The following is a 14811-nucleotide window of genomic DNA, read 5'->3' on the forward strand; positions in this document are numbered from 1 at the left end:
TGATGAACAGTTTATGGAAGCCCATGTCTGCCAAGAAAAGAAGAAAACAAAAGTGGTGAAAAGTTATTAATGATGAAAGCAAAAATACACGAGAAACCTAATTTATCAAGATTTGACTTAAGTCAACATTATGTCCAAAATGAGACTAAAGTCAAAGCGATGAGATAGTAAGCCAAATTGTGACTCAAAACAGTGATATTTTGAGTTAGGATCTAATTCTCTTGATACCGTTGCTATTTTTTTTATTTTTGTCCTAGAATTTCATCCTTTATTTCTTTAGAATTAACTTCCTTAAGTTTCTTGCATGAAACTTTTAGTTATTATTTCACTTTATTCAAAGTTATGGTTCACATTATTAGAACACTTCTATTGTTATACTTGCATACACAATTACTCCATTTTAACAAAAAATTCTTCATGTTAAAACAAATAATTTTAGCACTTTTGACACAAAATAAATGTATCTCACTGAAACAAGAAAACCTTTTTTGTTAATACATAACTCAGTATGTCGTAATACAAATTAATTAACTTTTAGATATTCTACTAACTTCAATTTAAATTTTTTGGGGAGATTTAGTGTCAGAATTACACTGCCATACTTTTACATGGATATGTCTCAAGACAAATTCCAATTGGGACATGAAGCGGTGGACTGTTGTGGTCAGATTACCATACTCTGCTGTCATGTAGTCACACATGCCTATTACACCTGCATACAGTAAATGCTCAATATATTGCAATATTATAGGTAAATATATCTGCTGTTACTATGGACAAAATGTGCAATGGATAAACAAAATAATGTGTTGTACTTTTAAATCACTTTAATTATCTTTGAAATGATCTCAGTTAATTTATTTCCGTTCCTCTTGTCTCCCTTTTCTCCATAAAAGCAAACCCATACAAAACCATTATGTCCGTCAACTCCTCTTCCTCCCACCTTTACACCTGCCTAGACTCCAGGGCTGGACTTATCATCTCCGTAGCCTACAGCGTCACTAAGAACATTCTCATCCTCCCTCTCTCCACCTTCGTCCTCTACCTGGGTCACCAACGATGGCGGCGACAGCGCTCCTTTGCAACAACGAGCCACTTGGACATCTTCTCCTACAACTTGGCTGCTCTTGAGCTGATCTGTGCATTTGGAGGGGAGCGGGTTGATCAATCAAAGCAGAGGGCTTTCCACACCATCACTGCCATAATGGGAGTGTTGTGGTTGTGGCTTGCAGGGTTTCTTGTTGGTCTTGCTCTGAAATACTCAAATCTGCTAAACTACAGTGATGGGTGTGTTGCACTGGTTACTGGAATCTGGTTTAGTCTGCCCAGCAGTTTGGTTTTACCTCTGCTGTTCCTACACAGAGCAGGAAAATTGCCTTGTTGCCATTAAAGCAATGTCAGTGACACTTTAACTTAACTTAAGACAATAAAAAGGAATTCAATTTAGGAATACGTAGCACTGAAGGTTAGCGTTGTTATTATTGGACAAAACAAAGGAAAGAGAGCAAGTTTTATCGTGTCCATAGAGTAATTCCACCAGGATTTCCTAGAGTTTTACTGTTATATTTGTGGCACATAATTACAGGGTTTGCAGCAGCACCTGATATTAAAGAGGTTACATTTGACTTTCACCAAGCACACAATTTTATCAACAAAATGAGTACTTTTTCTCTTGAATCAATAATACATTTATATTGTATCAACCATTGTGTTTATTGACTCACACACTCACAAATTACACATTTCTTAACATTTGAATTATATTCATAGGATGTTTATGATGAAACAATATTCTTTAGCATAAACGTCCGCAGTATATCTACGTACATGTATCTCAGCCAGGTCTCACAGCAGGTCGTTATATAGTTACGTTATTTTAATCTATTAAGTCGTGGACAGGTTACGTAAAAGCCTTTTTTTTCGTGTGCTGATTACGAAATAGAAAGCAATGCATTTTAATGGGAAGCATATTTCGTGATCCCAGAACGCTGACGTTAGCGAGTAATATTGATAAGGCAAAAGTCCGCGTAGGGAGGTTGGTCGGGGTGGTGGATGGGTCAGAAAACACAGGACTTTCACCCCGGAGACCGGGGATCGCGTCCTGCATGTTGCAGTACCTTTGTCGTAGTGTCCCGCCGGTGACGGTTCCTTTCCCCATTGTTTTTTTTTCCTAACCATAACCGTCCAGTTATTGTAGCGTTTAATTTCCCCGTTGTTGTGTGCTCCTGCCCCCGTGGATCGCGTTGTTGTTGTGGCCGGCGTGTGGCGCAACTGACTTTAGACTAGCGCCACTGACTTTAGTCCAGGTTTTTCCTGGTCAGTGGCGGAATTGTTTTCTGAAACTGCAAAATAGCACAAGGGAACTTTTGCGCCGGAACACGCCTCCTCTTTTCACTGAGCCGCCGCCGGGAGCGCAAATACATTCATACATTCCCTAATTTACCGACGTGCGTCTGTGGAGGGAAAAGTCCATTGTGCGTCGGGTGCAAAATACAATGATACATGCATCGGTGTACAAAGGCAATTGCAAGATAGTGCAAGATAGGGCCAAAATGTATCTTTGCACCCATCTAATAAAGTTGGCAAGAATTGCTAAACATGCACAAAAAAAGAGTATTGAAAGGACAAGGATGAAGTAATTGACAAAAAAAACTATTAATATGAGCATATAAATGAATAATTTGAGAGCATAAATGAACCTAGAGTGAAAGTGGCAATTTTGTATGAACACATTTTACAGTTTGTTTCTTTGTAATATGCGGATTGTTTTTGTTATGTTTAAATCAGATCAGATGTCAATTGCCTGCTCTTTCATTCTCTGTATTTACCATGTGTCAATGCAGTTCATGTAAGGGACAATTGCTATATACAATCACCAAAATAAAATATTTCTAAATAGGCGGCATTTGTTGTGGTTTGGTTTTTGAAGATTACTTGTGTTTTGCCAGTGATCGTATCTTGACTGAATGCCTTCTGAAAATGTTAAAATTCCTGATGCGCATAATGTTTTGAAGTTAATTAAAGGGTTGTTAATGATTAAATGTTTAACAACCAACAATACAAATTTTGACCAAAAAGCTTTAGTCAAAAAGCACATTAATGAAAAAAAAGCAATAAAAAATGATAAAAAACGTGTTTTGTTGGCAAAAGAAAAAGACGCTATAATCTATATAATTAAATTTAAACCTGCTAGTTAACATGCGAGTAAAAACCAGGCCCCCAGGAAGTGTGCCAGGCTTTGACATTGCAGCCAAAAAGTGGAATTGGAATGAACACAACAAACATCAAGGTTGAAGCAAGGTTAGTGGTGCACGTACTATTATCAACACTTATCGCAAAGCTGTTTTGGAAATGAATATCAGATTATACTGTTGCCTAGCAACAACAAGGCATCAGTAACACCATTTTGATGCTGATTAGAATTGCATGGTGTAAGGTATATCACAATGAGCCTTACTCTAACAAAAGTAAAAAGTAGACCCTAGAGCTCGTCAGGGTGTCGCATTCTAGCTGACTCGTTGTTAATGTTGGAAGCACCCTGATTGCAGATTTCATAGATGACTCAATCCAAGCGTGAGGAAAAGCTGTGTGTTCACCAGCAAAGTGCACCCTGCCTTCACTTCTGAAGAGCTCCTCAGAGTACTCTACATGTTGGTAGGGTGTGAAGAGAGCGAAGGCACCCAAGCTGTGAGGATCCACCTCCACCTCTTCACCACCACCCCTGTGCAGAGAGATTTGACTTACTCGCCGTGGATCTTCGCCAAATCTCTGAGAGCCAGCTCTTTTAGGTCTTCATCACTTGCACCTAAGAAGAGGAGGGATTCGTCAGACCAGGTGTAGGAGGCCAGGAGGACGCCAATGGTCTCATTCGTTGAGAAACTATGGCTGGGGTAGTAAATGCAACGAGAGGGCCCATCGGTGATGCTCTTTCCTCCTTGGATGCCATCCTTCTCCCAGAACTTCTCGCTAAAGGTCAGGATGATTTTAGTAGAGCTGTCATAGTGGACTGCCCTCAGTGCCTCCATCTTTGTGATGGAGAGAGGTGGATCAAAGTCAATGAAGAGGGCTGTTTTGGCTGTGGTTGTTACCAGGACAACATCAGCGGGAATGTTAATAACACGAGGCTGTTGTCCTGTCTGGAACGATACATTTACACCTTTATTTGAGTGGTGATGTGTTTGAACTTGGAGTTGTGGAAAATAGGAACATCCAGGGCATCAAGAAAAGCTTTCGGGAGAAGGTCTGATCCACCAGTCACTTCATAATACCTTAAAAACAAATAGTTTTGAGTTTGAGTGCAGTGTATTAGAGAGGTGCAAATTTCCAATATGTCAATATGGTTTGTTCATGTACAATTATATTTATAGGCTATGATTTACACTGGGAGTTTAACATTCAGGCATATGTGTCAAAGGAGTTTTGGTGCCGGTTGATAAAAACAATTTTCAGTTTTATCTAAATTTAGGTCAAAAATGTACTTTACATAGTGCCTCATGTAAAGCCACTGAATTAGTCTTTCAGATGAAAATATTAAATGTACTGGTTTTCTCTTGAAGCCAGTAAACAGTGTACAACTTTAGTTTCCCAGACCTTTCATGATCACCTCACATTTTCTGGCCAGGGGTTTTATAGTTTTTTAACTCTACTACAAAAAAAGTATATTCCAATCTTGAATAGTTGACAGTGTGGGATGTAGGGCCTTACGTAGTGTTGTCATTGATGTCAGTCTGGTCATAGAGCATCTCAGTCAGCGCTGTGTACATAAGGCTCGCTTCGTTAAGAAGGTCTCCAATCATCCTTACTGCTTCTAAACTCAGATTTCCTTCTTCTTTCAGATACTCCTATTAAACAAAGTTCCATATAATTGGCAGGTGTGGTGGGAAGTTTCAGTAAAAAATTGTTTTCAAATGCTAAACCATTGAAAACGGCATGAGAAAATAATGCTATTTACAATGCACTATAATATAAGTTGTGATTTGCAATTTACCCCACATATTGTTCTCAGTTTTACAACATTTTATGATATCGTTCTGTTTTACCTTCACAGAGTAGTGGTCATATTTTATCAGCGCAGCCTCGCAGCCAATAGTCTGAATTTCATCTTTCACCTACAAAAAACAGGAACAATTCACTCATTTATATATGGAACTGATGGTGTCCCCATGAGTCAAACTGAACTTTGATTTGTCTATGATGAACCATGAATGTGTAACTCGACTGTATGGCCTAGCCTGATACAAAAAGGCACCAAGTGGAAGCTCTTAGAGGTTGGGCCCACCGAACAGCAATGCCAGTAGTTCAATGTTTGTCTAACTTTATAAAGCTCAGACTTTAAACATGTACACTTTTAACCTTACTGGCCGGAACAGCTTAACAGTAAACCCTGATTTCTGCAATTACTTGGAAGGTCCAATATTGAGGAAGCTATCCCATTAGTTATGTTGCACCATGTTTTATATAACCCTTCTATGCCGGTGATAAACTACTCTACAATAAAGAAAAATACATTTGCTTTCCAAGGATGTGGGAATTTGTGTAACTTTCTTTCCATCCCTCCTTTCTTTCTTCTGTGTTATGTACCTTCTGCAAAGTTTTTTGTAGCAGTTCGTCGGCCGACTTCCCTTTCTCAAGTGTCTGCACGTTGTACTTCAGAACGTCAGGGTCATTTTGCACTGTGTACGTCTTCTTCAACATCCCATTAACCAAGTAAAAGGTGTTGTTGTCATTCATGATGAATTCATTCAGCTTGACCTTTAGCTTTTCAGCAAACCAAAGGACGATGCTGGTGACAAGGGATGGTGGTTAGCTTGTTACTGTAATGTATCTTTACCGTGTGAGCCCAGACAGTAAACAATGATATTCAATAACTACTCTTGAGGTGTTGGGGACCAAGAGTCTGGTTAAACCTGATTCTAACCAAAAGGCCTCAGATTAAACTGACCTCTGGATAGAAGACACACATGTGCTCAGAGACAAGGGGACATGTGGCCAAGACAAAGGAATCTTGGCCTGTACGTAAACATCAAAGCCTGGTTAATTCACACCTCTATGTGAAAGTGCCAGCCAGAAGGGAAACTCCTCACAACTGGCAGGAAGTCAAAGGACTACAAAAGTGTAGTTTTCACCCTTTCAAGAGTTTCGAGTCTTCCTATTGGTTCAGCGGGACCATAAACACAGCAGGGGGTCTGAACCTATAAATAACCTGACCCTAGGAAACCCCCTCGTCTTCATCTGCAACTCCCGTTGCTGACAGGAGACGCGCAAGCGCTTGTGCTCAACTTCTATTTTCTGGAGAAAGTGGATTTAATTTCGGAGGATCCTATGAAAAACGCACCAGTGTTTTTCATAACTGTAGTGAGAAGGAAAAAACGTTTTTCTTCTCAAAGTCGACCAAAATTTTCCCCTTACTGCCTTTTTGGAGGGAGTTTCTCCGTGGCCCTGACGAGCGCCCGGGATTCCTTCTGTTTCATTTCTGTGGAAATCTATGGACAGAAACAAACGAACTGAACACACCGTAAGAAGGCTGACGTCTGGGCAGAGATAAGTAGTGTGTTTACTAATGAGCAAAGGGTTCGCTACCATTGTGGCCATTAATGTGATCTGATTTAATCATGTACTGGTCCATATGTGATTATTAATCTGTCTGTGAATGTATAAATTGATCAATTATACCGTTGATTTAGGTTGTGTTAAGTAGCTGGGTATAACTGTAATCGCTACCTGCTAATTCATTCCTTTCATGGAATTTAGTTACTGTCTGCGATAGAATCGCGGAAATCAGCTGTTAGCTACTGGAGTGGTTATAGTGACGTTTCCCTCAGCAAAACCAAAAGTCTCCGTCTGTCCTAAACTACACGTTAGCCCAGACCTGAGTGGCGTAGCTTCCTAGGCTAGTTTCACACGTGGAGTCGGCATCACCTTGTACAGAGTAAACACATGACCTAGCATACTAGGCTAAGCGTGCGCGTTTCCTAGCAACCCCCTCGGCTTCTTCAGCTCCTCCCCGTGCACGCAGCACCACTACCGCCCTCTTGAGGCTAAATAGTTTTGTGCAGCTCACAGGAGTAGCCAGTTTGTTTTTTTTTGTGTTAGGAATACAATTTGACACCGCCCCTCCTCCTTCGCTCACACACACACCCACACACACACGCACACACACACACACACACACACCCACAGACGTGTCCATGACACATGCTGCTTTGTTTTGGCTTTGTTTTGGTTGTGATATGGTAAAAGATATATAAGTTTATTATTGAAGGATTATTGATTAGCTACTGATAATTGTGACGTTAATAAATCTTATTATACTTAATTAGCAGTTGCTTGTGATTATTTGTGTACTTGTTGTAATAATCGCTGGTCGATCAGGTCCGTGCTTGGATTCACCCCTTCCTTTATTTCTTTTTTAAAGGATTACCACAGAAATGAGACTGTTCCACAGTTTGATTATTGGTCCCTGACTAGCAGGGTGGTGCCCCGTTTTGATTGTTTGTCGATTTGATAAAGTTATTATATGTTATTATAGTTATTATATATATTATAAGTTATTATATTATATGAATAACCATATTCATAACTTTATTAATATTGATAAAACATCTTTGATAATTTGCCAATGATCAAATCTGTACCCTACGAGAATCCTACAGAGGTGTAGGTAAGAAATTTAATTGTGGCACATGTAACATCCCTACATCATTTTTGAGTTTTAAGTTAACAAGACAGCAACAACAGTGGCAGCCTCAAAGGGCCTCAACAACAAAATTCACTTTCTGCTATTTTGAAGTAACTTGCCATGTTATTTTTCTTATGTAAATAAACAGCATGTTTCGCTCTATAGATAAAATAACATAACTCTGAGTCAGTTCCATTGTAGCGATAGTAAATCCTTTACAATAGCTTAACTATTAATTTATTTTTGAATCTATCGAAGTTTCATTTTTATCTCACCTTAGTGTTTTAAATAATTATAATAACAATAATGTGTGTTTACTGGCTATCATAACACTGATAGTTACTGGCATGTACTGCAACTGACATAGCAGCTAACGTTAACTTTACATTCAAATTCAGTCAGATTAGTACATATAGCTAGCAAGCTAACTAGCTAGAGCACGGATATTTTAATTTTAAATGAATGTGAAAAAGGGCGGCTAGTGCGATGTGAGCCTGATCTAACGGCTCTAAAGTTACTTTAAACCATGACATGGCGTAACTTACTAACATATCTTGTTATTAGTCCGATGAACACCAACTTCCACATGAGAAAATGTATTAACGTTACTTAAGATGAAATAGTGCTTACCATGGTATTTGACAGCAGCAAAGAAGCAGTCTCCATCCTAACCCATCGTAGACTGGCAACTTTTTTTTCCCCTTCCTTTATCGACTGTGGCGCGAATATGTTGCTGGGCAGAATTCAGATTCACTGTCCATCACATCAACAGTGTGTGTGTACAGTAAAGACATCCAGACGCTCAATAAACGATACATACATCTCACCGACATAGTTAATATGTCGCTGCGATGTATAGATTGCGATCATAATAAGACATCCAGACGCTCAATAAACGATGCTTCCAAATGACCCGCGAACAACTGAGGAACTGTTAATACAGCTCACCGACATAGTTAATACGTCGCTGCGATGTATAGATTGTGATCATAATAAGACGTCCAGACGCTCAATAAACGATGCTTCCAAATGACACGTGAACAACTGAGGAACTGTTAATACAGCTCACCGACAGTTAATACGTCGCTGCGATGTATAGATTGTGATCATAATAAGACGTCCAGACGCTCAATAAACGATGCTTCCAAATGACACGTGAACAACTGAGGAACTTTTAATACATCTCACTGACATAGTTAATACGTCGCTGCGATGTATAGATTGCGATCATAATAAGACGTCCAGACGCTCAATAAACGATGCTTCGTTATTCTTCTTTATGACCCGCAATCAATTGCAGACGAAGCGATCAATTGCATACGTCGTGCCGACGTATGTGTGCTTACTGGGTTACAGTGTGTATTGAAGTCACTTCTTTTTCTAGTTTTTGTCCAGTCATGCTTGTTCTGTATGAACATTAATTGTAGAAAGATATTTAGAATTAGACATAGCTTATGGAGATCTGTGCATATGGTTGTAAAACATTCTGGCATTATGAATAAGCTTTGAAATTAAGCCTAGTCCTTATAAATTTCCCAGGAACAAGAATTATTATTTTTTTATTTATATAGTGCTTTACAGGCTACTCAAAGACACTTTACACTAAAACCAGCACATTTAGCACATAAAAACAGATACAGCAATAAAACCAACACATAAAAAAGCATATTAAAGCAATTAAAACGTGGAGTGACTGAGTCGATTTTTTTTAAATCCATACGTATTCAGTCGGTCCGCTATTGTCTGTCGGGCTTTTTCTTTCCGTTTGATAACAGCCGTATTTCCCTTTTTGCATATTATATGTTTCACCTCCTCGTAAATTTCCATTAGAAGCTGCTGCTCAACGGGTCAAACATATGCTGCACACGTCTTTTCGATTTCTGCATCAGTAAATCTGTGATCAATACCGTGGTCTATTTAAGAAAGCCGTGAACGTGCACTTATCCCAGCAATGTATACCTGGCTTGACATAGCTTCACCTACTTATCCTGGCTCGGCAAACGTGCAACCGATTAAGCCGCGATGAGTGGATCACACTAAGTCAAGCTGCGCTTTTTCATTTATCCTGGATTTCTTTATTCTACTTTTGTGCAATAGGCCCCAGGTGGGGTGTGAAAACCAAAACAACCAAACAAAAGTCAACACATGTTAATACAGTACACAAAACCAAGTTCAACATGCAAGTTTTAGGTTGTCTAGTAGCCTAACTAGAGTGTCACCAGTTAATTTAGTAACCAATTAAACCGTTACACCGGTCACAGTAAGGGCTCACCGCTCTCCCACGCTCAGCTACAGCACCCAATCTTCTCCGGGACCTATCCTGGTCAAAGTCTTACATTTCCAAGACAAAGTCAAGATCCTATGTCTGGCCAGAGAGAGAAAGGAGCTCACTTATACTGGTGCTCGAGCCCACATGTATTCCGACTTCAGTCCTGGTCTGATCAATCAACGTCGGCTTGATGCTGTCAAAAAAACTCTGTGGCACTGTAATTAAATACTCTCTGGTGTAGCTCAGTACCCTGAGAGAGTAATGGTGGATGAGAAGCCCAAACTGCTCCGCTGTTCTGATGAAGATGAGACATTCTTCCGGGACTTCTCCCTCTCCTCCCCATGAAAGCAACGCTTCCCGTGAGTAGATCCTGCAAGTTTCCAACCTCCTAATTTCCTTGTTTGACTGACGTTAATCCTTCTACTGGATCGCGTTGTGTAACTGGAACAGTGAATATATTATTTCAAGAACTTCAGCATACTTTTTTGTTGTTGCGTTACTGGCAAACAATAACTTTTCTGCAAACTTTATTTTCACCAGCCTACTAGACGCCATGATGGCATGTTTACCATAAAACTGTGACGTCAGTCAAGACTGTCGTAATGTTATAAAGTGTAACATTGCCGTAAAACCATTGGACTTTCAAAGCTGTTCAGTTCTCCTTGGTAAGTAATATAATGGCCCTTTTCTTTTCTCCATTTTCTATCTTTGTTACTGAAACTTTTTTTTTCTTCTCTCTCTCCTTTTTCTTTCCTGATGAAGCTTTTTAGAAGCCTGAGCCTGTGGTTATGTGTTCTAAACCTTTTATTTACTTCTTTTATTTTTTATTTTCTCTGTGTGTGTGTGTGTGTGTGTGTGTGTTGGTTGTTTGTCTATAATCTGTATTGTAGGGTCTTTATAAATTATACTATGGTCTAGACCAACTCTGTAATCTACTACTCTGTAAAGTGTCCTGAGATAACTTCTGTTATGATTTGAAAATATAAATACCATTGAAATTAAATTAAATTGAATTTGATTTGATTGAAACATGGACACTGTGGCTTTTCACTTGATTATTTTGCGATAAAATGGATTGCAAAGTGCAGATACTTATTTTCAGACATCTATTGTAGCAGTGTAATTAGCTAAAATATCTCGCAATTAGACCACAAAAAAGAATATATATATATTAGAACACACCGTTGACTGAGGTTGCAGTGAATTTTGGCCCCAAACTGTTAATAAGTACGGTTAGAACTGTTTAGGACTGCAGTTACTCGTTTAACTAATAGAGTGGGGAATTGTGATGTTAAATCCCACCTGGCCATGGTCCCACCTACTCTAATTACAATAAAATCTTTATTTGTTCAACACGGTCATTTGTATTCATGGTCATTACGAAGAACCTGACAAAGCGTTTCCACCAAACTGCTGTCTATACACACAGTGACTTCCAGTCAGCATGACACTGAATTTGAATAAACACCTGTCTAAGTTAGCAGATTATTTGAATCCTGTCAAACACGATGGACTGAAAGTCAATGATAGGAAATATCTTAACACCACGAGTGATTCAAATGCAAATGTTTGAATCTAAACATTGCATTATGACAGATTTTAGCAGAAAAAACACAAATCTAACAAATTATTCCAGTTCAAACATTTTGTTCCTGAAATATCCTCACTGTGTAAGAGTAATGTGAAAAGGAAATTTGCCTGCCAAGATTAAGAGTATAAAGTGACACGGAATCCATCATTTGTTTGACAACATGCAAACATAACCTGTCCTGGGTGCCATTACTTCACTCAGACACAGAAGCATTGATATATCTTTGGCTCAGAACGAGTGAATAGCAGTCGATGAGTTTGGATGTGCAGGAGAAAGATCAAAAACAAGCACTGCTGAGAAGGTGGGTGTCCTTTAATTAAGTAACAGTTTTCAGTTAATATTATTTCAATGCTTTTCCTTGGATATTAACCAACACTGTGTCAATGTTTATCAACATTAACATAACATAAGCATTACCATTTTTCAGTCATTGACTGATGTTTGGGAAAAACAAGCCAACAATACAGTTGTATTAACTTTAATCTCAAAAAGGAACTTTGCTTAACTAGATATTTTCTCAAAAAGTGTTTTGTAATTGTTTTTTCCGTAACATGGTGAACATTTTATGGAAGCCCATGTCTGCCAAGAAAAGAACATAACAAAAGTGGTGAAAGGTTATTAATGATGTAAGCAAAAATACACGAGAAATCTAATTTATTAAGATTTGACTTAAGTCAACATTATGTACAAAAATAGACTAAATTCAAAGCGATGAGATAGTAAGCCAAATTTTGACTCAAAACAGTGATATTTTGAATTAGGATCTAATTCTCTTGATGCCGTTGCCATTTCATCCTTATATTTCTTTAGAATTAACTTCCCTAAGTTTCTTGCATGGAACTTTTAGTTATTATTTCACTTTATTCAAAGTTATGGTTCACATTATTAGAACATTGTTATTGCTATACATTCATACAAAATCATTCAATTTTAAGAAAGAAAATCTATGTTAAAACAAATTTTAGCACTTTTGAAACAAAATAAATGTATCTCACTGAAACAAGAATACATGACTCAATATGTTGTAATACAATTTAATTAACTTATTAAATATTATATTAACAGTAGATATTCTACTAACTTCAATTTCAATTTCCTCATTTTAAAGAAAAACTGAACAAGTTTTTGGTGAAATTTGGTGACAGCAATACACTGCCATACTTTTACTTAGAAAAGTCTCAAGACAAATTCCAATTTTCACATGAAGCGGGGATAGTTGTTGCACTGTTGTGGTCAGGTTAGCATACTCTGCTGTCATGTAGTCACACATGCCTATTACATCTGCATACAGTAAATACTCTGCAATATTAAACGGAAATATGTCTATTGTTACTATAGACAAAATGTGCAATGGATAAAACAAAATAATGTGTTGTAGTTTTAAATCACTTTATTCATCTTTAAAATTATCTCAATCAATTTATTTCTTTTCCTCTTGTCTCCCTTTTCTCCACAAAAGCAAATCCATACAAAACCATTATGTCCGTCAACTCCTCTTCCTCCCACCTTTACACCTGCCTAGAATCCAGAGCTGGACTTCTCTCCTTAGCCTACAGCATCAATAAAAACATTCTCATCCTCCCTCTCTCCACCCTCGTCCTCTACATGGGTCACCAACGATGGCGGCGACAGCGCTCCTTTGCAACAACGAGCCACTCGGACATCTTCTCCTACAACATGGCTGCTGTTGAGCTGATCTTTGCATTTGGAAGCGTAGCTTTCTTTTGTAGTGTATACACTGGTCTCTCAGAGTTGGCAATGGTAGGGTTTTATGCGTATAATATGGTTTTCCCTGGAGAGATGTTATTTCACATCCTGACCTGTGTGGAGCGCTACCTGGCTGTTGTTCACCCCGTCACCTACATGGGGCTGAGACAGTCGGGTGGAGTCAAGATACGAAATATCAGCATTGTATGTGTTTGGTTGCTGATCTTTGGATGGAGTAATTTAGCAGGTGGCTCTGACTTTCCCTATATCCCGATGTTCTGTGCGACAGTCGTTGCTTCAGTTGTCGTATCTTTCTGCAGCCTTTCTGTTCTCCGTGTTCTGATTCGTCCAGGGCCGGGAGAAGTGGGCGGGGACAGGGAGCGGGTTGATCAATCAAAGCAGAGGACTATACACACCATGACTGCCATAATGGGAGTGTTGTGGTTGTGGCTTGCAGGGTTCCTTCTTGGTCTTGCTCTGAGCTACTCACATGTGCTAAACTACGATGACAGGTGTGTGGCACTGGTTACTGGAATCTGGTTTAGTCTGCCCAGCAGTTTGGTTTTACCTCTGCTGTTCCTACACAGAGCAGGAAAACTGCCTCATTGCCATTAAAGCAATGTCAGCGACACTATAATTTAATTTCAGACAACAAAAAGGAATTCATTTTAGGAAGTCGTAGCACAGAAGGTTAGCGTTGTTATCGTTGGACAAAACAAAGGAAAGAGAGCAAGTTTTATCATTTACCATTTATATTGTATCAACCATTGTGTTTAATGAGTCTAACTCACAAATTACACATTTCTTAACATTTGAATTATATTCATAGGATGTTCCTGATAAAACAATATTGTTTAACATAAACATCCTCAGTATATCTATGTACATGTATCTATAATGTAATGAAATCATGTTTAACCTATGTGGCACATAAAGATAATTTGTCCCTCACCTGGAAACTTAAAATGTATGTTTGCACCCAACTAATAAAGCTGGCCAGAATTGCTAAACATGCACACAGAAAAAGAGCATTGAAAGGACAAGGATAAAGTAATGGACAAGAAAACTATTAATTTTGGCATATAAATCAATAATTTGAGAGCACAAATGAACCTAGATTAAAAGTAGAAAATTTGTATGAACACATTTTACAGTTTGTTTCTTTGTAATGTGCTGATTGTTTATGTTATGTTTAAATCAGATCAGATGTCAACTGCCTGTTCTTTCATTCTCTGTATTTACCATGTGTCAATGATGTTCACTGTAATGGACAATTGCTATACAATCACCAAAATAAAATATTTCTAAATGGGCGCCATTTGTTGTGGTTTGGTTTTTGAAGATTACCTGTGTTTTGCCGATGATTGTATCTTTATTGAATGCCTTCTGAAAATGTTAAAATTCCTGATGCACATAAAGTTTTTAAGTTAATTAAAGAGTTGTTCATTATTAACTGTTTAACAACCAACAATACAAATTTTGACCAAAAAGAGTTGAACAGTCAAAAAGCATATTAAAACAAAAATTAAAAAAATTATAAAACGCGTTTTGTTGGTAAAAGAAATA

General features: G+C 38.3%; 1 pseudogene; it reads right to left on the reverse strand.

The window, feature by feature from the left end:
• LOC120572545 overlaps window positions 1-14811 on the reverse strand; it is a 37398-nt pseudogene that overhangs the window by 16297 nt on the left and 6290 nt on the right.

Source organism: Perca fluviatilis, chromosome 14 (genome assembly GCF_010015445.1).
Source record: "Perca fluviatilis chromosome 14, GENO_Pfluv_1.0, whole genome shotgun sequence".
Lineage (NCBI taxonomy): Eukaryota > Metazoa > Chordata > Actinopteri > Perciformes > Percidae > Perca > Perca fluviatilis.